This window comes from Dreissena polymorpha, chromosome 1 (assembly GCF_020536995.1).
Source record: "Dreissena polymorpha isolate Duluth1 chromosome 1, UMN_Dpol_1.0, whole genome shotgun sequence".
NCBI classification, from domain to species: domain Eukaryota; kingdom Metazoa; phylum Mollusca; class Bivalvia; order Myida; family Dreissenidae; genus Dreissena; species Dreissena polymorpha.
This window is the reverse complement of record NC_068355.1, coordinates 5,747,587-5,770,308: the sequence shown is the minus strand read 5'-3', so window position 1 is coordinate 5,770,308 and position 22,722 is coordinate 5,747,587. Positions and strand designations below refer to the sequence as shown.

The following is a 22,722-nucleotide window of genomic DNA, read 5'->3' as shown; positions in this document are numbered from 1 at the left end:
CTGAAAAATCTCTAATTGCATAAAAATGATTAATAACCTATGAAAATGGCAACATGTAGATATTATATAAGCTAATATATGTCATATACCATTTAATTAAACCACAAACAACCAAAAAAATGGAGAACACAAGTTAAATTTGAAGTAATTTAATTTTTAAAATGTTTATGTCACCCCAAAAAACATCAATTTTTTACTATTTTAACCACAAAAATGGAATAAAAAAAAGTTCTATCTAATAACTTTTTGCGAAACTGCTTAAATATATTCATCTACGTATTTTTATCATAAAACAAAAATAAAAAAGGGGGTCACCGTACTTTTAACAGAGATTATTTTGTTTAACTATCCCTACCGTCTGTGTCAAATTTCATACAATACAGCAATTAGGCGAAACCCAAGTACCGGTACATAGACTGTTAGAGATATGAAAAAAATTATATATAGTTTACAATCTTAATTGGGATCACAACGGCTTACTAAAAAACAACAACACTAATACAATATTTAATCACAAACATAAGACCATACAGTATCAAACTCGACCTTAATCATCAGTAACAGGGACTTGTTGACAGATTTCGGCATGCTTTAAAGTTTCTGATTAAATACTTTAAATTGATTAATGTAAACAACAGGACTAAAGAGCTCAGGGAAAAAAAAAAGAAAAAAAAGAAAAAAAAGAATTAAAAAAAGTTAACCGCACCTGGGATCGAACCACTGAGTACCTATTATGAACCTTCTCGGTCATTAATTTGTGATGATTCTGATAACAAAATTATTGGGTTGTGATAATAGCATCAGTGTTGCTATAAATATATCCTCGGTTAAATAAACTGCCGCAACACCCCTTAAATATGCAAAATGAGAAAGCGCGCAAAAGAGCGAATTTCATAGATGTCGTGTGTGTGTATTTGAGATTTATTTACAGGTCGTCCAGCGTCTTCTCGACTACAGATGTATCGACCTGCCCCTGTGACCCTTCAGGGGAGAAAATAAGGTCATATTATACATCATAGCACGATGGCCAATGAGACCTTAATGTGACTAGATGCTTTTTTTTTTTTTTTTTTTTTTTTTTTTTTAATGGATTATGTAGTGGTTTGCCTTTTATCAAAATGGTTTTTGTAGTATTCCTATTATCTCTAGAGTATCATTATCCTTATTGGCATTAATGTTAATTCCTTAAAGTTTGTGTGTGGTGTTTGTGCTCTCCGCCCCAAGAGGTGTTAGTGGGGGTTCGAGCGGGATACAGAGGGCGCCCCGATTCCAGAGGCGCCCCTGGTTCTTTTAAGTGCCCGGTGTACAGCACCGATACACTGCACCCCCGTTTAACGTCCCTCGCGGAGGACTTGTTAGTACATAAACATTAGTACAGATATTACTCTATTGCCCTGTGTCTTGGTGTAAATTCACATGGGCTCTCTCTGTTGTGCTGTTGGATATTGTCAGGTGTTTAATGGTGTTGCAAGGGTCAGAATAGTTTTGAAGTTTAATATAGTAGAAAAGGGGCTGCGTTTGTGTGGTTGGACCGAGATGACTGATTGGTTGTTGGTGGTACAGGGAGGACAATATCTGGTTCTACACTTTCTTTCTTTGGGAGACAATTTTCACGCGCCTTTTTTTGTTTTTGAGAGAGAGAGAGAGAGCGCGCACGTTCTTCTTCCTGTTTATATTGCTAGTGGTTACACAGATGGTTATTATATGTATTAGTGCATTTTGTTCAGGAGGGAATAGATCTGGGATGTTAATGCTGACCATCCCTCTAATTCGATCTGATCCTCATAGTGACAAGGGTAATACGTGCAGGTTAGCAATACAAGGTTTACAATTCAACGTCAAACGTAACAAGGCACAGGCATGCAAGGAAAAAACTTACACTACTCTACAAGAAAACATCACCGTCGCTACAGTAGGGGAAACAACAACAACAAATACCGTCACCATTCTCTTTTTATTTTTATTTTTGTCATGTTGGGTATGTCATGTCAACGGGGCCAGAGTGCACTGATGTCATGTCAACGGAGCCAGAGTGCACGGGCGAGAGATATCTCTTCAGGCGCGCCCTCTGGCCCAGCCGACACGCTCTACTCAACATGTTTAAGTCTTGTACATATGGGAAAAATGTTAACTAATCACATTTAATTACAACAATATTTACACCTATAGGGGTTGCACTGTGGGTAAATTTGCCCACGTACGCACTTACTGCGTCTTCCGATCCTGCGTGGAAGTATGTTGTCTGTGTCCCCTACCTTCGTCGTTGTTGCTGATTACAGCTTAAGAGAAGGAAAGCGAGGGTCTCGCGGAACCCTGGGTTTTGTTACCTAGAGCGCTATTTGGTTGTAAAAGAAGGCTTAGAGCTTATCCATAGTGGTCGAAAGGGGCCAAGTGACATATGTATTGGGGGGGGGGGGGACGTACCCTTCCGTCGTTTTAGTATTATTAGTCTTTATCTATTTATTTATTGGTGTAATTTTCCTATATATCATAAAGCGCAGACGAGGAAACCGCGAACGTTCGTTATAGACAGCTCCCTCATCTTTGCCTTGTTTATAGTATTGTTTATTTATGTATTGACGTCAACAAGGTGTTATTGGACACTGCATTGTAATGTACTACCAATCCAAAGTACATTTGGACCCCAAATACAATTATAGGTTCTCGGCGTGCACATTACATGCAGTGTTTCTATATCTATTTATTTGTTGATGCAATTTTCCTCTTGTCATAAGTCATTATTAATTGGAATCTTTAAAATTACATATATCATGGATTGTTTTACGGTACAGTTTTAGAACCAAATTAATTAATAATAGTATATAAGTTCGAGCCGGGCCCAGACGAGTGGCCATATGGACAACACCGGAGTGACCATCGTCCGAGACCCACCCGTCATTAGTACATAAAGTTGCCATTATTGATCTGAGTTTTTATTTATTTATTTATTTTAATTTTCCTATAGGGCCGGGATAATAGGGTTAGGTTCAGTTCGGGCCCAGACGAGTGGCCATATGGTGCACACCGAAGTGACCATCGTCCGAGTCCCGCCCGTCATTAGTACATAAGATTGCTATTATTAATTTGAATAAATGAAGCAGTATATAACTGACGGTATGTGTTGTTATTTCTATCTACCGCTAATAGTCCAACGGAATATTATATTTTATCTACGTAGCCCGTGTCGCGCAAAAATTTAAACACGTGCAGTCGCACAACAGGAGCGATTCCGCTTGGAGGCATCAACAGTGAGTCGCGATTAATGATAAGTGGGTTTTTGTATGCCGCTATTACCCCTGCACTTAGTTCTAGTCTCTGTTCAGCGTGTTTAGGGCATATAAAGAAAAGATGTTCAAACGTGTTATGAATGTTGCACTGGGGGCAGAGGACAGTTTTGTAATAGTCGCCGTGCAATCTAGTCACCCTTAGGCGCATGCGCGAGTAAGCCCTGTCCTCCCTTTTAATGGGGCTATAGATGTTAATCTTATGGCTAGGGTTGGTTAATATCGGTAAATTATGATCGGCGCAGTAAATTGACCATTTGTGATCCTGTTCATTATACCCTTTTTGGTTTATGATTGCAATTAGTTCGCGCGCGCTAGGCTTTAAATCAGAGGGTAGACCTTCATGGGAACCTATTCTGGCAAGTTGGTCAGCGTGTTCGTTACCCGGAATGCCTACGTGACTCGGGATCCATACGAATTGGAGAGTGATATTGTTGTTTGCTAGTTTTGTGATTCCCTTTAATGTTGCACATATAAGGTCGGGACGCGTTTTCGATGATCCTGCATTAAGTGCTTGTAAGGCGCTGAGAGAATCGGTTAATATCGCGTAGTTTGGGCGTTCGTGGGTTTCAAGTTCATTAAGCCACTTTATGGCGCTGTTTATTATAGCTAGTTCGCAAGCAAATATAGACAGTTCTTTATTGTATTTTACCTTGCACTGATGTATAATGACATTTTTGGGTTGATACACTACAAAAGCCGCGCCTGCTATTTCAAGTTCCTCATTTTTGCTACCGTCAGTGAAAATCTGGGTGTAATCCACATATTTATCTGTTACATAGTTTTGAGCTATAGAGCCACTGTTTGGGTCGTGGTCGGATTTTTTAATTAATGTTGTTAGATGTAAGTCAATATTTGGTTTTGATAGATTTCTTAAGCTAAAGTATGTAGGTTCCTGAGTTTTAATGTCAATAGTCTCATAATATTTGCCTAGCTCGAGCACGTTCTGCGCGTACGGGAGACCACTCTTCTTTTTCCTTTTTTGGTAGGCCGGGTCTTCAGTAACCCTAAGGTTAATTGGGAGGTGTGGTCCCATAGCTGGCGTGCGCGCGCGGTATTTTAGTTGGTTAATTTGCCTTTGTTGACCCAGTTCTATCATTCCACATTCAGCGTGCAGCAGAACGGTGCTTGTAGATTTACGTGTACCAGTTATAATTTTAAGTGCCGTATTTTGGATTACTTGTAATTTATTGAGTAATGTTTCACTGGCTGAATTGTACGCAATGCTTCCGTAGTTTATTTTTGCCCAGATAGTGGCTTTATAAATACGCATAAGGGCTTTTTTATCCGTACCCCAGTTGTTTCTTTGGATGCATTTTAGAAAGTTGAGGTCCTTTTGGCAGCGTACAACTAGTTTAAGGATGTGGTCTTTCCATGTTAAATATTTGTCAAATGTCATACCCAAAAAAGTAATGTTGTCAAGAAGCGGAAGAGGAGCACCACATAGAGTAAGTTGTGGGGGGTTAGGGGTTTTCTTAGATCGAGTTGCTTTACGTGCATTGGCCGCTACTTTTTGTGCACTGGCAGGGAATAAGATTGCTTGGGTTTTTGTGGGATTTATTTGGAAGCCATACGATGCGCTCCAGTTTTCTATTGCAGTTAGGGCTTTTTGGATTTTAGTAATTGCTAGATTCGGTGATTTAGATGTGGTCCATATTGCACTATCGTCTACAAAAAGTGATAAATTGATTAGATCAGTGTTATTTTGTGAATTATGTGCCTTAATTTCTCTGTCTAGGGTGTTCATAGTCACGGAAAATAATATTGGAGATAGGACACTACCTTGGGGACAGCCGTTTATAGTCTCAACTGATTCTGATGTCGCGTCATGCAGTCTCACTTTTATTTTACGCGTTGTAAGAAAAGCTGCAAGCCAGTTGAGCATTTTACCCTCTATTCCTAACGTATTAAGTGTTTTAATGGCGTTTTCGTTCCATAGTTTATCGAATGCGGCTGTGAGGTCTAAAAATACGGCTGCTACGGTTTGACCGAGATTTTGGGCTCTTTTAATATCAGCTTCAAGGCGTACTAAATGATCTTCGCAAGAGTGGTTAGATCTACAGCCCGATTGGACTTCTGAGATTTTGTTATGTTTTTCTAGATACGCGCAGAGTCTCGGTTTTATCATTTTCTGCATTAGTTTGGTGAACGTAGAGGTTAAAGAGATCGGCCGATATGAGGCTGGAGAGTCTTTAGGCTTATTGATTTTAAGGATCGGAACTATTGTGGCCTCGTGCCATTCATCAGGAAGAGTACCTTCAGACCATGATTTATTATAAAGGGCAAGTAATTCTTGTTTCCCCGAGAGTGGAAGTTGTTTAAGTATCTTATAATGGATGTAATCGTCGCCCGGCGCGCCGTTTTTGCATGTAAGGAGAGCTGATTCGAGCTCGAACAGGCTAAAAGGAGCATTGTACTTGTGAGTTTTTTCCTCGGTAAGAGATTGTAACCAGACAGGAAATTCATTTTTTGTTTTTATTTTCTTTGCAATAAACGTTTCAGAGTATCCTTCGTCACTGCTTACTTTTTGATAATGTTGTACCAGGGCAGAAGCTTTATCAGCGTTAGATACAAGAACTTCGTTGTTAACCCGAAAGATAGGTGTATTAGTAGGGGGTCTGCCTTGCATGCGCTTAACTTGATCCCATAGATCTTTGCTAGTTGTTTTATGTGAGAGATTATTACAGAATTCGTTCCAGCTTTCTAATTTTGCCTTTTTTAATACTTGTTTAGCACTTTTGCGGGCTTCCCTATATTTGTCATACTTAGGTCCGGTTCTGATTCGGATACATTTTCTCCTACATTTTTCACGATATTTAATGGCGTCTGTGCATTCTTGATTCCACCATGGTACAGACCGTTTGAATTTTTTAGGTGTTTTGCTTACAGGGATTGAGTTATCAAGCGCAGTTTTAAGTTTTGTTATATAGGATTTAAAGTAAGAGTTGGTGTCAGTATTATCTACATTAGGAAGGAACTCATTATTACACTGAGTTTTAAAGTTGTTCCATTGTTCAGGTGTGGCTTTGTGTATTTTCCATTTGTGTTGTGTGGACGGAAGGGTATTCTCTATTCTTGTCTTAATGTTTATTATGATTGGAAGATGGTCACTTCCAAACGAGTCGTCAATGACATTGAAATCGCTTATAGCTTGAAGATGGGCTGAGGTAAGAGCTAGATCGATCGCGCTGTCGGGTTGATCTTCGCGATCAGACAATCTCGTTATTTGACCGTCGTTAAGGAAGTTTATGCTGTTATTGTTAATTAATTTTAGGAGATTTTCAGAGTTATCGTCGCATCGTGGATCACCCTCGGGGTTCCAGCAGGGGTGTTTTAGATTGAAATCGCCAACAATAATATTATTCTTTCTATGTTCAACTGAATGGAAAATTTTTGCATAATTTTTACACGTATTATCTTTAGTTTGAGCATATACGCATTGAATGCGGAATGATTGGTGCTTAGTCAAGTACAGTGTGAGGGCACACGATTCAATAGGGCAATCTTGATCAATGTTTATTTTAGTAAATGAAAGGCCCGATTTTACATATATTGCTACCCCAGTGCCTATAAGTTTTTCTCTTTGTTCACCTCGCACAGGTTCTTGATATCCTTTTAAATGAACTTGTCTGTGATTACTTTTGTAGTTCGTTTCCTGGAGACATACTACATGCACTTCGTTGTTATTAACATAATTTTGAAGCTCGTACATTTTTGCATTTGAGTTATGAGTAACCCCTCGGGCGTTCCACGACATAATTGTAAGACTGTTTATATTATGAGTATGAACTGTCGCAGACATTTGGGGTTTGGTGTGTTAAATTGACCTAACGTACGGGCTTGAGGCTACTGGATTAACTTAATATATTCCGTACGCGTGGCGAAAGAAGACCGGAAGCGGCGGTGCAATCGCGTGTCCTTTGCGGAGGCTATGTCGCATGATCGGGGTCGAGCTGTTACGGGCCATGCGTAGCCGGTTTCTATGTATATTGAAGGGAGAATACGCGGGGTGGTCGGATATCCTGTGTCGTTGCTGATGATGGCGTTGTTGCCTAGGTTGTTGCCTTGTTTGTTGCGGTGATGGTATAGGATTGAGCATTTTTTTAGGGTGATCTGAAGTTTGTGAGCTGGAGGGTAGCTTATGCTGTTGTTGTTGCTGATGGCGGAATGTATGTTCAACATTGTTTGTGGCTACATTATTTGTGGTTGATGTTGATGCCGGTTGTTCGGGCGGAGTAGGAGTGGTATGCTCAATATTATATTGCGCCTCATTTTCGGGGAATTTGTTTTTGAGTATGGACAAAATTTCTGTTTCAGATTTACCAACTAACTGTTTAGCTATTTGGGCAAGATTGGGTCGCTTATTTATAGCTTGAAGGTTATTGATGTATTGATTGGTAACCTTTAAGTTTTTGCTGTTGATAGTAGATTGGTATTTGAGATAGATCGGACACCCCTTATACGCCGCGCTGTGCCCGCCGCCACAGTTTGCGCATTTCCTAGCGTGCCTGGTATTGCACGATGCGTGCGAATGATTCCCCGCGCAATGTGGGCACTTCGCGTTATTGTTACAAACATTGGACGCATGGCCGAACATCTGGCATTTAAAGCATCGAAGAGTTGCTAGGAGCGCGGGCTTAACATTGTGGCCTAGTATATTTGTTGGGGCGTTTTCCGTCTTGAATGTGACCGTAATGACATTGTTTTTAAGACCACTATGGACTGCTTCTACATTGGATTTGTTTTTTAGATCGTTTTTTAATTTGTCTATATCCGCGTTTTTGGGAACCTGGATGACACCCCTTGCAAGTTTAGTTTGAGCAATTAGCTTGAAGTCAAATCTATCAAAGGAGAAATGTTTAGCTTGGTTGAGTGCGTCGTCCCTAATTTTGAAGAGGAGACCAGCTTTGGACTCTTTTAGGGGTCTTACTCTCTCAGATCCTAGCAGTTTGATAAAGGCTTCCCCTATTGCCTTAGCCTTCTCTCGCGGGAAGATCACCGCGACAGTGGTAAGGCAAAAGGTAAGCCATATTGCCGGGGCTTGTTTATGGGTTTGGGAGCATGATGGCCCGTTGGCAGGGGGAGTAGTCTGCTTCGTGGTCGATGGGGTTTTGGACATATTGTCATTAATTGTCTGGGGAGTCACGGTTACAGGGACGATTGGGGTTATTGAGGTGTCATCGGTAATACGCGTCGCTGAATACGGAGCGCAAGACTCGGAATCAATTGAGATGTCCCCGGGGCGGAACATTGCGCGCTTGATTTTAGGGGTTTCCGTCATTGAGGTTTCCTTACTGGAGAACGACCTCTTCATTCTCCTGAGAACTTTCTTAAATGGCCCGGACATAGTAATGATAGGAAGTGCGGTAAGGTTTGATTTAGAAAAATACGTGTACGGTAGTCGTTTTTCTTAAGTTTATCTTAATTATTATTTCCCTTGTAAAATCTCAGTCTTGTTTTCCTTAAGCTGTTTGTATGTAATGGAATGAAGCAATTGGGTACTTATGTTTGCGATTTCGCCGCTCGCGCAGTGTTTGGATTTAAGTTGATTGAGGAAAATTCTTTGTTCTTTACGTGCGAGTAGTTAATTATCTATCAATTATTTGCGGTTCGATAGGGACTTCGCGAGTAGTCTAGTAGGTCTTAATTGAGAACTAAATTGGGCCCTTTTGATCTGTTACTTAGTACAGCGGTAATTAGTAGTAAATAGATGGTCCCTGTTTTCGCGTTCTAGTTAGTTTATTTTCAGTTATTAGCGGGTTGATGAATGATTCGCGAGTAGTCGAATAGTAAATGGTATCTACTTCTAATTGGTCTTAGCCTAATAGGGGTCTTTGGGCGCTTAATTGGTAGTCCGATAATTGGTAGTAAACAGAGGGTCCCTGTTTTCGCGACAATTGCAAATTGCAAGTGTTAATTGTTACGCGATCTCTAATCTTAATGAGCGTAGGTTTTTATACTGTAAAGGGTCTTTTTTCATTACACTTAAAGCGCTTATTCTGTATCTTATTTTCTTATCAAGTAGCTTTTCTTGGAAAATTATTGTATGCTGATTAACTGAATACAATATTGAATTGATATAAAACCATGTATTATACTGTTTTCTTTTGTTTAAACTTTAAAAGCACACTCTAATGAAAAACTATTGAAATTGGCGTGATTATCTTTTAAATGTTAAATTGGCTAGATTCTTTATGTCAGATAATTTCACAGTGCTATTACATTAAAGACATTAAAATACTAATCGATTACTATCTTTCGCGTTCTTTTTTTAAAGGATATTACCAAAGATATATAAACTATGTCTTGCTGTTATCAATTAAAATGATCACAGGTAATCTAAACCGAGGAAAGAATTTTATAATATTAAAGTCACTTTTTTTTTCTTTTTTTTTTTTTTTTTTTTTTTTTTTTTTTTTTAGAAAAGGTTGGCGTACTACGCTATAGACTTACTACTTTTCCGTAGCCCTTCTTTTTCCCTGATTCTACCGATTTTATCCACACAATTATCACTTAAATATCACCTTTCCTTTTAACACTGGAGCACTTGCTTTTAAATTAAACACTTAGATTTAATTATATCCCATTAATTAATTAGATAATTTTCCTTCTTGCACTGAAGCACTTTAACGCTAATTACGTTTTTATTTAACTCCACTATTCGCCTTCAAATAGAAGATCTTATTAGACCCTAAATTTGATTTATTATTTCCAAATTAATTTTACTATTAATCCAATTTTATTTTATTAATCCAATATTTCCAAGATAATCCGCTTAATTTCACGACCTAACCTAACGAAACGAAAATGCCGAGGTGCGAAGAATACGTCCGAACACCGCGAGATGAGCGACACGAATGTCATAGATGTCGTACGGCTATTATGCTGTATATATACTATACTCGCAATAACGTTTACAATTGGTTACAGGTCGAACCTCAAAGACCTCGTGAAGAGGCCGGTAGGACCTGTAAATAAACTCTGATTCAAAAAAAAAAAGTTTACAATTGGCAGGTTAAAAATAATTCGTTATCTTCACACTCATGATCACGTTTAACGTTTATTATACACGTTTTCAGTCGCAATTTATTTACAGAATCACAACAAATGTCAAATACAATACAAAAAATGCATACTTGTCTCATTGATCTATAAACATATAATGGATTGAATATAACTGATTAAAAATTAACGTTTTTAAATTATTATTAAATCTTTTTCCCAGAATATGCTGTCCTATTTATAGCTGGGCTTCCTTTACCTTTATCAATGAAAATCAGCGAGGTATGCCGATTAGAAAAATCGAGCTATCTCAATCAGACTAACTCGGTCTTTTACATAGGTTGCCATTGTGAAGAATTTTTTCATGGCATTATATTTTCTCTCTGATAGGCGTTTCTTGTTTGATTTAATTATTTTTAATTTGTTTAGCAGTCACATAAACAACCAAGCTATGTAATATGGAATTTTTACACCCATTATTGCTGCTTCTTCCTGTATTTGCGCGATGATTATCTGAGATATTAACTCTATGATTCTACATTCTCAAATCTTTTCTATAAAGAAGGAATGTAGTTGACAATTGTTAATAGTTTTATTTGATCGTTCGTCAAAAAGTTGTAATTCTGTTACTCTTGTATCTTCAATGCAATTGAGTAATTAAATAGTAATTAAATTGAATGCGTTTTAATTCCCTTTTATTATTGTTTAATTTGAGTTACAATGCTATGACGTTAAATTTTATTTACACTTGAATGTATTATGAATATTGCTGGGCCAAGTGTGAGGTTGAGCGCTCTATAACCAGGTTTAAACCCCCAATGCTTTGCATTGACCGTTCCAAGGCGGTGACCCCAGCTTTATTCATATTTTGTGTTTATGTTGGTTTGTATTGTGCTGTATTGTGCTGTTTTGTACTGTTTGGGCAATCGGTCACTTGCCTTAAATAAAGGACCAACTAATTGTTTTTAATGAAAATTCAATACTGCTCCAGCAGCTGGAGTTTCACTTCTTTATATATATGATAACTTTGACGAGCTGCTTCGCAGCATCGTCAAAAAACGTGCTTCCCAGTGACTTCCTGAAAACCTTGCAAAAATGAAAGTGAAATTCTGTTAACATTTAACAATGCGTTTGCATGTAACTAAATTGTCTTAGAAATGACATTCGGAAATGACTGATTTCGGATTAAAAATGTATAAATAATCGTTGGTACTTGAACTCGTGGCTCAGATTTCGCGGGAGGGCTTTTGTCCGCCCCTGTTTTTTCATGGGAGGGTTTTTGTCCGGCCCCGTTTTTTCATGGTAGAGTTGTTGTCCGGCCCCTATAAAACTGACATTCGTTTGCCAAGGCCATTTTTCTAGACGCTAGGCATACATGGGTTAAATCAGATTTATGTGCGAAAATGTTTATGTTCACTAAATTTGAGATATAAAATTAAGGATTTTAAAAAGCATTTCTCCTTAAACTTTAACAGAAACTTGTGTATGATTCCAATTCATAACAGTTATAGATCGATTGAACTTTGAAGGGAGTTAAATAAGTGAGTGACTCGATAAATGCTATCCACTAGTTACTGCTCCTATATGTTGAGAGGCTAACCAGTTAACCATGACGAACACTGTGCTTTATGGCTATTGATAAATGGTCTTAAGATCATGTTTCATGTATAGTGTTGCCGTACATAGAATGAATTGGCATTTATCACTCAATCTTGGCTTAAACACGTGTAAGCATGTTCCGTTGATCCTATAAGTTTTGGATTTATTGCTGACAGGTAAATGATTTCTTTATTTGAATTCACTGTACAAAATGAAGGTGTTAATCGATTTGTTTACACAACTAGTTACCGGTAACCATCTATGATATGTCCGTGTCACAGGGGTGTTTTATATGATCAACTAAGTCCTGGCGTAGGTTCTTACTTATATTTATCCGTATAAAACGGGCCTATAAAGATATATCATCTAGTTAGAAATATATAAAAACAATCTAACATAAACACACAATACAAAGTTTATACATAACAATATCACAATAAAACTTAATGGGACGCGCTGCGGAAAACAATACATATATATTAATAATAGAAAGTATAAAGAATAATATAAAATAGCTTACCACAGTGTCCGATTATTTAATAATAATAAATCATAACTCTTCTTTATAGGTAATATAAAGAGTACTAGATTTCTAACTTGTGTAAGTTCTGAAGGGTTGTGAGAGACGAAGGAATTTGGCGGGGAAGGAAGAAAAGGGTGAACGAACAACCCAATAGGAACCTTTCTCTCAATCTTTCTTTCATTCAAACATAAAACATAAAGAACAATTGGACGAATACGGTAAACAGTGCTCACACGAAAGCAAGTGCAGCAGTTGGATAGCCTCGGTCGCCTTCGTAGATATACATTCGTGTGAAGTTTATTTAATCTACGGCTAGAAATACCCTGAATATTTAAAACGCACACGCATTGTATCAAGTAAACGTATCTGCGAAACATTGCGAAATAACATGTCAAAAAGAAATGAACAATATCAGTTGATGCTGTTAAGTGCCACATTCATCAGCTTAGTACTGGATTGTGTTAACAACCAAGTGAAGTTACTGCAATAGACAATAGATTTTGATTAATTGATTTATTCGTGTATATAATCAAGCTCAGTTTTTCATAATAACCTGTTTTTCACAATAACCTGACATGGGAAATTTTTAGAATTAATAAACATGTTAGAGTAAAAGACGCACCACACCACAGTGCATCATTTCGACTTACTTTTGTTGTTGTTTCCGCTATGGTTTGAAAAGTAACATAAATTACATTAAGTTCATATTTCAATAAAGACAAAATTGAAATGACCATCGTGAAAATAATTTAAAAGTATTATACATGTAGTAGAAGATCGGTAGGTTTAATTTCCAATAAAGATTTACAAGACGTTCGAAATTTACTTTTCATATTAACATATTAAATTTTTACATATTTTTACTAAAAAGTCTATTATGTTTTGTATAGTTTTAACCCATTTATGCATGATGCGGCGTCTCATCTAGGTCTGCGCTGTTTGCTTAAAGGAATTTCTGTAAGAAATATTCTAAATATAGAAATAAATGTACTAGACATCCATAATTTTGGAAATAAATTGATCCAATTTAGAAAGATGGGAGACTCCACTGCGCCTAAATGGGTTAACTTATTGCAATAGCACGCTGGCCTACACCGGGATTCGAACCCGGGGAGAACACGCTAGTTCATAATGTATAATGTTTATTAGCTCACCTGAGCACAACGTGCTCATGGTGAGCTTTTGTGGTCGCCTTTTGTCCGCCGTGCGTCGTCCGTTGTGCGGCGTCAATATTTGCCTTGTTAACTCTCTAGAGGCCACATTTTTTTGTCCAATCTTCATGAAATTTGGTCAGAAGATTGGTCTCAATGATATCTATGATGAGTTCGAAAATGGTTACGTTTGCTTGAAAAACATGGCTGCCAAGGGGCGGGGCATTTTTCCTTATTCCATTTTTTCCTAGTAAAATCTTGTTAACACTATAGAGGCCACATTTACTGTCCAATCTTCATGAAACTTGGTCAGAACATTCATCTCAATAATATCTTGGACGAGTTAAAAAATGATGCCGGTTGGTTGAAAAACATGGCTGCCAGGGGCGGGGCATTTTTCCTTATATGGCTATAGTAAAACCTTGTTAACACTATAGGGGCCACATTTATTTTCCGATCTTCATGAAACTTGGTCAGAAGATTTGTCCCATTAATATCTTGTTATCTCAGATGAGCGACTTTGGGCATTTCAGGCCCTCTTGTTAATATTTTCGCAGTATGTTTTAATCGCTTATATGTTTACTAATTAATGATGTGTGTATTATGTGCGAAGTGTGTGTGGTTTGTTAATTTTGCACCAAGGTGTTTTAGTGTATGTACTTGCTAAGAGTTTTAGTTAATATGTCCACATTCACCAAGACATGCATGTTAAGGGACGATATCCGTCTTTCACGCAGTAATGTTAATTTGTTAACAATATTAATTGTGGCATCAATCATATTTCCCGAGACGAATTGTTTGAGCGATAGCGATCAATACTGATAAAAGAGATAAGTGAAAAATCGTGTAAAATAAATGACTTCTTAAGAATTTGAAAAGCGTTTACCATGATTCTGATATTGGCCCATAGCGATTTCCACGATTAACCCGCTGTCGGTGTCTATACTGACAATTGACCCGTTCATTTAGTTGTTATTTTACTGAGCGATTACCCAATATCTCCCATACCCAATCACGATCTTAGATAAAAATAGCAAGAGTAACAATACAAAACATTACAAATGCAACCCCCCTCCCCCCACAAAAAAAAACAACAACAACAACAGCACAGCAACTACCTACATGATCAAGCAAACGATTTGTTAGTTTAAGACACATGTAGTTGTCAAGCTTTCTATCGCTTTGGTAAATGTTGATATAAACTTGTTGAATTCTATTGTGTGGGAGTTGACTCGAAACGTCATGTAATCACAAAATAAGAATTTGAAAGGAGATACCTGGAATACTAAAAACATTTAAGGAGTTGAAGTTAGCATTTTAATTTGAAATTCGTAAAAGGTTAGTGAGCTTATTCAATTAATTTCTCTTATATAAGCTTCGAAGTTAAGCAATCTTTGAAATATCTGTCGAACGATTTATAAATACAAATGTAATAAATTGTTGTCGGTTTATGTAATGTTAACTGAATTTCCGCTCTTAAAGTTGAGCAGCTCTCATGAGCACAAATTCCTGTTTGGGCTATTTGTAGGAAACCCCTTAGTGTCGTCATGACGATTTATTATTTGGCACATAATCATGTTCAACAATGTTTCTTTTGCTATTCAAGTATCTTTTTTAACGAATATTCGGGTGAAAAATAGTACGACAGAAACTAAATCCACGACACGTCCACAAAATAGTGGTGTTCAAAACAGTCAATATTGCAGGTTTTGGACGGTTTATTTACATCAATCAATAGCTGATGCATTTAACCCTTTGCATGCTGGGAAATTTGTCGTCTGCTAAAATGTCGTCTGCAGAATTTCTAAAATTAGTATTTTCTTCGATTTTTTTCCAAAGAATACTATCAGAACAGCAAACAGTTTGGATCCTGATGAGACGCCACGTTCTGTGGCGTCTCATCTGGATCCAAACTGTTTGCAAAGGCCTTTAAAATTCGGTTCCCGCACTGAAAGGGTTAACTAAGTGATTGTTTATACATGGCTGTCGGAGTTAACCGTCTCTGACACGGGTATTGAATTTTCGCGATCGATTTTATGGATGTATTATATTTGTCAATTATATTCCAATCTATGCTGTCTGATTTATTACAAAAAAGATGATTGCAAGCTATGCGACTTCTAGTCGGTTTAATTGTTTTGGAATTGAACATTGAAACCAAATATGTACGTAAGTAGATGAACACCTTATTAACATATCTATTTGCCGATGGTTATCAGTTCATGGTAACTGTCAACATGTCCGTTTTTTTCGTTTTCTAAAAGCATTATGGCGATTTTGCAATAACCTCCCGACAATTTGCAATATCTTTTCGCTTTGTCAATCCCCGTCTTTATATATACATTAGTAACAGTTGTTGGTGTCGACTTCGATGTACGAGTTTTTAAGCGCAAGGGCAGACAGCAGACATGTGGTCCATACCTGCTGTTCTTTAACACAATACATATATATTTTATATGAATTTAATGTAGCTCACGAATTTAATTTACACTGGGTTACCTAGGACGGGGCGAATCCAAATAAGACTAAATTATATAATAACATTCTTTTTAGCTCAACTGAGCACAACGTGCTCATGTGAGCTTTTGTGATCGCTTTTTGTTCGTTGTCCGTCGTGCGGCGTCAACATTTGCCTTGTTAACTCTCCAGAGGCCTCATTTATTGTCCAATCTTCATGAAATTTGGTCAGAAGATTGGTCTCAATGATATCTTGGATGATTTAGAAAATGGTTACGTTCTCTTGAAAAACATTACTGCCAAGGGGCGGGGCATTTTTCCTTATCTGGCTGTATATGGCTATAGTAAAATCTTGTTAACACTCTAGAGGCCACATTTATTGTCTTATCTTCATGAAACTTGGTCAGAAGATTTATCCCAATAATATCTTGGACGAGGTCGAAAATGATGCCGGTTGGTTGAAAAACATGGTCGCCAGGAGGCGGGGCATTTTTCCTAATATGGCTACAGAAAACCTTGTTGACACTCTAGAGGCCACATTTATTTTCCGATCTTCATGAAACTTGCTCAGAAGATTTGTCCCAATGATATCTTGGATGAGTTCAGAAATGGTAACCTTTGCTTGAAAAACATGGCTTGCAAGGGGCGGGGCCTTTTCCTTATATGGCTATATATAGCTATAGTAAAATCTTGTTTACACTCTAGAGGCCACATTTATCGTTCAGTCTTCATGAAACTTGGTCAGAAGATTCATCCCAATAATATCTTGGACGAGTTAGAAAATGATGCCGGTTGGTTGAAAAACATGGCCGCCAGGGGGCGGGGCATTTTTCCTTATATTGCTATGGTAAAGCCTTGTTAACACTCTAGAGGCCACATTTATTTTCCGATCTTTATAAAACTTGGTCAGAAGATTTGTCCCAATGCTATCTTGGATGAGTTTGAAAATGGTAAACTTTGCTTGGAAAACATGGCTGCCAAAGGGCGGGCATTTTTACTTACATGGCTATATATGGCTATAATACAATCTTGTTAACACTCTAGATGCCACATTTATTGTCCAATCTTCATGAAACTTGGTCAAAAGATTCATCCCAATAATATCTTGGACGTGTTCAGAATGATGCCCTTTGGTTGAAAAAAAACATGGCCGCCAGAGGGCGGGGCATTTTTCCTTATATGGCTTAAGTAAAACCTTGTTTACACTCTAGATGCCACATTTTTTTGTCCAATCTTCATGAAATATGGTGAGAAGATTTGTCTTATTGATATCATGGATGAGTTCGAAAATGGTTACGTTTGCTTCAAAAACATGGCTGCCAAGGGGCGGGGCATTTTCTTTATATTGCTATATATGGCTATAGTAAAATCTTGTTAACACTCTAGAGTCTAGAGGCCACATTTATAGTCCGATCTTCATGAAACTCGGTCAGAAGAATCATCCCAATAATATCTTGGACGAGGTCAAAAATGATGCCGGTTGGTTGAAAAACATGGCCACCTTGGGGGGCGGGGCATTTTTCCTTATATGGCTATATTAAAACTTTGTTAACACTCTAGGGGTCACATTTATTTTCCGATCATCATGAAATTTGGTCAGAAGATTAGTCTCAATGATATCTTGGATGAGTTCGAAAATAATTATGTTTGCTTGAAAAAAAATGGCTTCCAAGGGGCGGGGCATTTTTCCTTATATGGCTTTAGTAAAATCTTGTTAACACTCTAGAGGCCACATTATCTGTCAGATCTTCATGAAACTTGGTCGGAAGATTCATGCCGATCATATCTTGGAAGAATTTAAAAAAATGCCGGTTGGTTGAAAAACATGGCTGCTAGGGGGCGGGGCATTTTTCCATATGTGGCTATAGTCAAACCTTGTTTACACTCTAGGGGCCACATTTATTTTCCGATCATCATGAAATTTGGTCAGAAGATTAGTCTCAATGATATCTTGGATGAGTTCGAAAATAATTATGTTTGCTTGAAAATAAATGGCTTCCAAGGGGCGGGGCATTTTTCCTTATATGGATGGCTATAGTAAAATCTTGTTAACACTCTAGAGGCCACATTATCTGTCCGATCTTCATGAAACTTGGTCGGAAGATTCATGCCGATCATATCTTGGAAGAATTTTAAAAAATGCCGGTTGGTTGAAAAACATGGCTGCTAGGGGGCGGGGCATTTTTCCATATGTGGCTATAGTCAAACCTTGTTTACACTCTAGGGGCCACATTTATTTTCTGATTTTCATGAAACTTGGTCAGAAGATTTGTCCCAATAATATTATGTTATCTCAGGTGAGCGACTTTGGGCCTTTCAGGCCCTCTTGTTTATATTATGTAAAATATTACAGGTCTTGGATGGTTTGCATGTATAACATTTAGTCAATAGCTAACTAGTGGACTGTTTTACATGGCTATCGGTGTTAACCATCTCTGGCAATGGTACTTTAAAACGGGAATTCCAATTGTATAGGACTAATTTTTCAATGTATTTGTGATATTTTTGCTACTTGTTTAACTTTATACAACTTATTTATGCCACTGCAAAGTTAAGTAATTATTATTTTATTTTTTTCACAGACAACAGACAGTTTATTCAGAATTGTACAACAAATGTATACGTTATTTTCTTTCAAAAAATACGAAAAACAACAAAATATTATATAACATAAACAGTCAATTGAAAATATAAACTTAAATAAACACAATACTAGTATATGACAATAACACGTAATTGCTATCAAGGGGTGATGAACTCGTTTAAACAGCATTATTTGGGATCGTATTTCTTTTAACTAAAGCGTCATTGATGTATCTGCATTCATAATAAGTTATTAATATATCACATGAATCTTATACTAGTAACTTATGAAATTTATATACAGATGGTTTAATAGAATATTTACGGCTTACATATTTTTCTTAGATCAGTAGGGGCCGTCCAACAGAGTTTGGCATGTATTGAAGCTTGTCATTAAATGCTTTAAATGCTTTATATTGATAAATTTAAACATTTGAGCTAAAAATCTCATGTACAAAAAAAACAAGAATAAAAATTTTAAAAAAGGAAAAAAAGTAAACCACAACAGGGCTCGAACCACTGACCCCTGGAGTCCTGGAGTAAAATGGCTCCCGCCTAGACCACTCAACCATCCACGCTCATGTCTTGAGCGGATAGCTGTATAAGCAATCCTCGTAGTTACCCAAAATATCGTTTGACGGCCCCTTTAACAGCGGCATACAAATAAAATTGTATTCGAATTCTAAATCAACGTCATTACAACATTATAAATAAAATTAAAATAATTTCGTGGAATGGTGTTGAAGTACGTTCCTCGGGGCTACATAGAAGCATTAGAAATATAAGTCGACCGTGTATAAATTCATTTCCAAACAAGATGTGTTTGTGAAACACTATGTCCCCGTATATGACATTTGACTTTGAAGGATGACCTTGACCCTTCACCACTCAAAATGTGCAGCTCCATGAGATACTCATGCATGTCAAATATAAAATTGCTAGCTTCAATATTGCAGAAGTGACATTACATGAGCAATTTTGACCCATTTTATAGCTCATCTATTTTCTGAAAAAAAAATGAGCTATTGTCATCACCTTGGCGTCGGCGTTTGCGTCGGAGTCGGCGTCCGGTTAAGTTTTGCGTTTAGGTTCACTTTTCTCAGAAAGTATCAATGCTATTGCATTCAAACTTGGTACACTTACTTACAATCATGAGGGGACTGGGCAGGCAAAGTTAGATAACTCTGGCGTGCATTTTGACAGAATTATGTGCCCTTTTTATACTTAGAAAATTGAAAATTTTGGTTAAGTTTTGCGTTTAGGTCCACTTTTCTCAGAAAGTATCAATGCTATTGCATTCAAACTTGGTACACTTACTTACTATCATGAGGGGACTGGGCAGGCAAAGTTAGATAACTCTGGCGTGCATTTTGACAGAATTATGTGCCCTTTTTATACTTAAAAAATTTAAAATTTTGGTTAAGTTTTGTGTTTAGGTCCATTTTATTCCTGAAGTATCGAAGCTATTGCTTTCATACTTGCAACACTTACTAACTATCATAAGGGGACTGTGCAGGCAAAGTACTGTAACTCTGACTGGCATTTTGACAGAATTATGTGCCCTTTTTATACATAGAAAATTGAATTTGGTTAAGTTTTGTGTTTAGGTCCACTTTATTCCTACAGTATCAAAGCTATTGCTTTCATACTTGCAACACTTATTAACTATCATAAGGGGACTGTGCAGGCAAAGTTATGTAACTCTGACTGGCATTTGGATGGAATTGTGGGCCCTTTATACTTAGAAAATTGAAAATTTGGTTAAGTTTTGTGTTTTGGTCCACTTTACCCCTAAAGTATCATAGATATTGGTTTCATACACTCGCAAACTATCATAAGGGTACAGTAAAAGGACAAGTTGCATAACTCTGGTTGTCATTTTTACGGAATTATGGCCCTTTTTTGACATAGCTACTTTGAATATATGGCTAAATTTTGTGTTTCGATCCACTTTACTTCTTAAGTATCAAGGCTATTGCTTTCAAACTTCAAATACTTTCATGCTATCATGAGGTTACTGTACCTGGTAAGTTGAATTTTACCTTGACCTTTGAATGACATTGACTCTCAAGGTCAAATTATTAAATTTTGCTAAAATTGCCATTACTTCTTTATTTATGATTAGATTTGATTGATACTTTGACAAAATACCACAATAGACTCCACCCAAACCATCCCCCGTGCCCCCCCCCCCGGAATCCCCCCCCTATTTTTTTTTTAAGATTATCTTACAAATTACCACCACACCCTCACACTATTATTTTATGTTTGAAATACCGTCCAACCACCAACCACCATCGCACCCAAGTATCCCTCCCCCCGTTTTTTTTGCATTTTTTTCGCATTTTTGGAAGATAATGTAATAAATGTCCACACACCCACACTATACACCCCTCTACAAATCACCCCTCCCTCCTTTGTGATTGAAAATGAGAGTCCCTTCACCTTTAAAAAGAAAATAGATGAGCGGTCTGCACCCGCAAGGCGGTGCTCTTGTTTACCTTGAAGGATGACCTTGACCTTTCACCACTCAAAATGTGCAGCTCCATGAGATACACATGCATGCCAAATATCAAGTAGCTATCTTCAATATTGCAAAAGAACTCATAAAATGAGCGATTTTGGCCACATATATTTGACCTCTGACCTTGAAGGATGACCTTGACCTTGACCTTTCACCACTCAAAATGTGCAGCTCCATGAGATACACATGCATGCCAAATATCACGTTGCTATCTTGAATATTGAAATATTGCAAAAGTGTACATTAAATGAGCAATTTTGACCCATATATTTGACCGTTGACCTTGAAGGATGACCTTTACCTTACACCACTCAAAAGGGTGTAGCTCCATGAGATATATATGCATGCCAAATATCAAGTTGCTATCTTCAATATTGCAAAAGTTATTTCAAATGTTTAAGTTGGCGCAAACCAACCAACCAACCAACAGACCAACAGACAGGGCAAAAACAATATGTCCCCCACTACTATAGTGGGGACATAAATCAAAGTACTGGCAGTACTGGTGTGACGATGCTTTTGAAGAGGATGGATATAAAACATCAATTTAAGTTTATCTATATCACCACAATTGTGTATGTTGATACGAACATTTGGGTACGATAAAAAATTTGGGTAAGAAAATTTTGGGTACGAAAAAAAATTTGGTACGAAAAAAAATTGCGTACGAAACATTTTTGGTACGAAAAAAAGTTTTGAGTTTGTTGCCTTGTTTGAGTCTATACCCGCCTAGGCTGCACCCAGTGTGTGTATTTGTGTTTTTCCAAGGTAATGAGTTACGTCCGCGCTGAGGCTGCATAATGTTGGGACCCGGAGTGTGTCCAGCACTCCTACCTAATAAGATTATATTGACGACAGTTGGGGCGAATTTTGAATGATAGCTGCAATTTCCAGCTATTTGTTTGTACTGAAATACTTTTTATTTTTTATATGGTCAAATGCTGCTGGGGGGATGAGATTTTCCGGAAAAAAACAACTGTCAGGAATGGTGACCACAAAAGATACAAAATTTAACATTGCGCCGGGAGCGGGAATCGAACCGGTGTCGTAAAGGTGAAAAAGCGAACATCGTTACCACTGCGCTAGCGGGACGGACAATTATGCAAAGAAATGTTGTTTTATCTAGATATATCATAGCAGTGCAGCGTTTACAATTTGCAGGTTCGAATTCGTTCGCATTCTTTAGTTTTGTGATCACGTAAAAAGTTAATTTTACATGTTTTTATTCGCAATTTATTTACTAAATCGAGAACAAATATTGCAATTTCCAGCTATTTGTTTTGTACTGAAATACTTTTTAATTTTTTATATGATCAAATGCTGCGGGGGGGGGGGGGGTGAGATTTTCCGAAAAAAACAACTGTCAGGAATGGTGACCACAAAACATACAAAATATAACATTGCGCCGGGAGCGGGAATCGAACCGGTGTCGTAAAGGTGAAAAAGCGAACGTCCTTACCACTGCGCTAGCGGGACGGACAAGGCCGCATACAAATGTTGTTTTATCTATATATATCATAGCAGTGCAGCGTTTACAATTTGCAGGTTCGAAATCGTTCGCATTCTTTAGTTTTGTGATCACGTAAAAAGTTAATTTTA

General features: G+C 37.4%; 1 protein-coding gene across 2 annotated transcripts in view; it reads left to right on the top strand.

The window, feature by feature from the left end:
- Positions 1 to 11,880: 11,880 nt before the first annotated feature.
- LOC127869301 (GPI ethanolamine phosphate transferase 1-like) overlaps positions 11,881 to 22,722 on the top strand; it is a 55,383-nt gene continuing 44,541 nt past the window's right edge. Inside the window, exon 1 of one of the 2 annotated variants that reach the window (XM_052411755.1) lies at positions 11,881 to 12,061. The gene's annotated coding sequence lies outside the window, so the exon portion shown is untranslated. Of the gene's footprint in view, positions 12,062 to 14,750; positions 14,898 to 22,722 lie in introns of those variants that run through there. The other variant, XM_052411763.1, reaches the window with a different exon arrangement.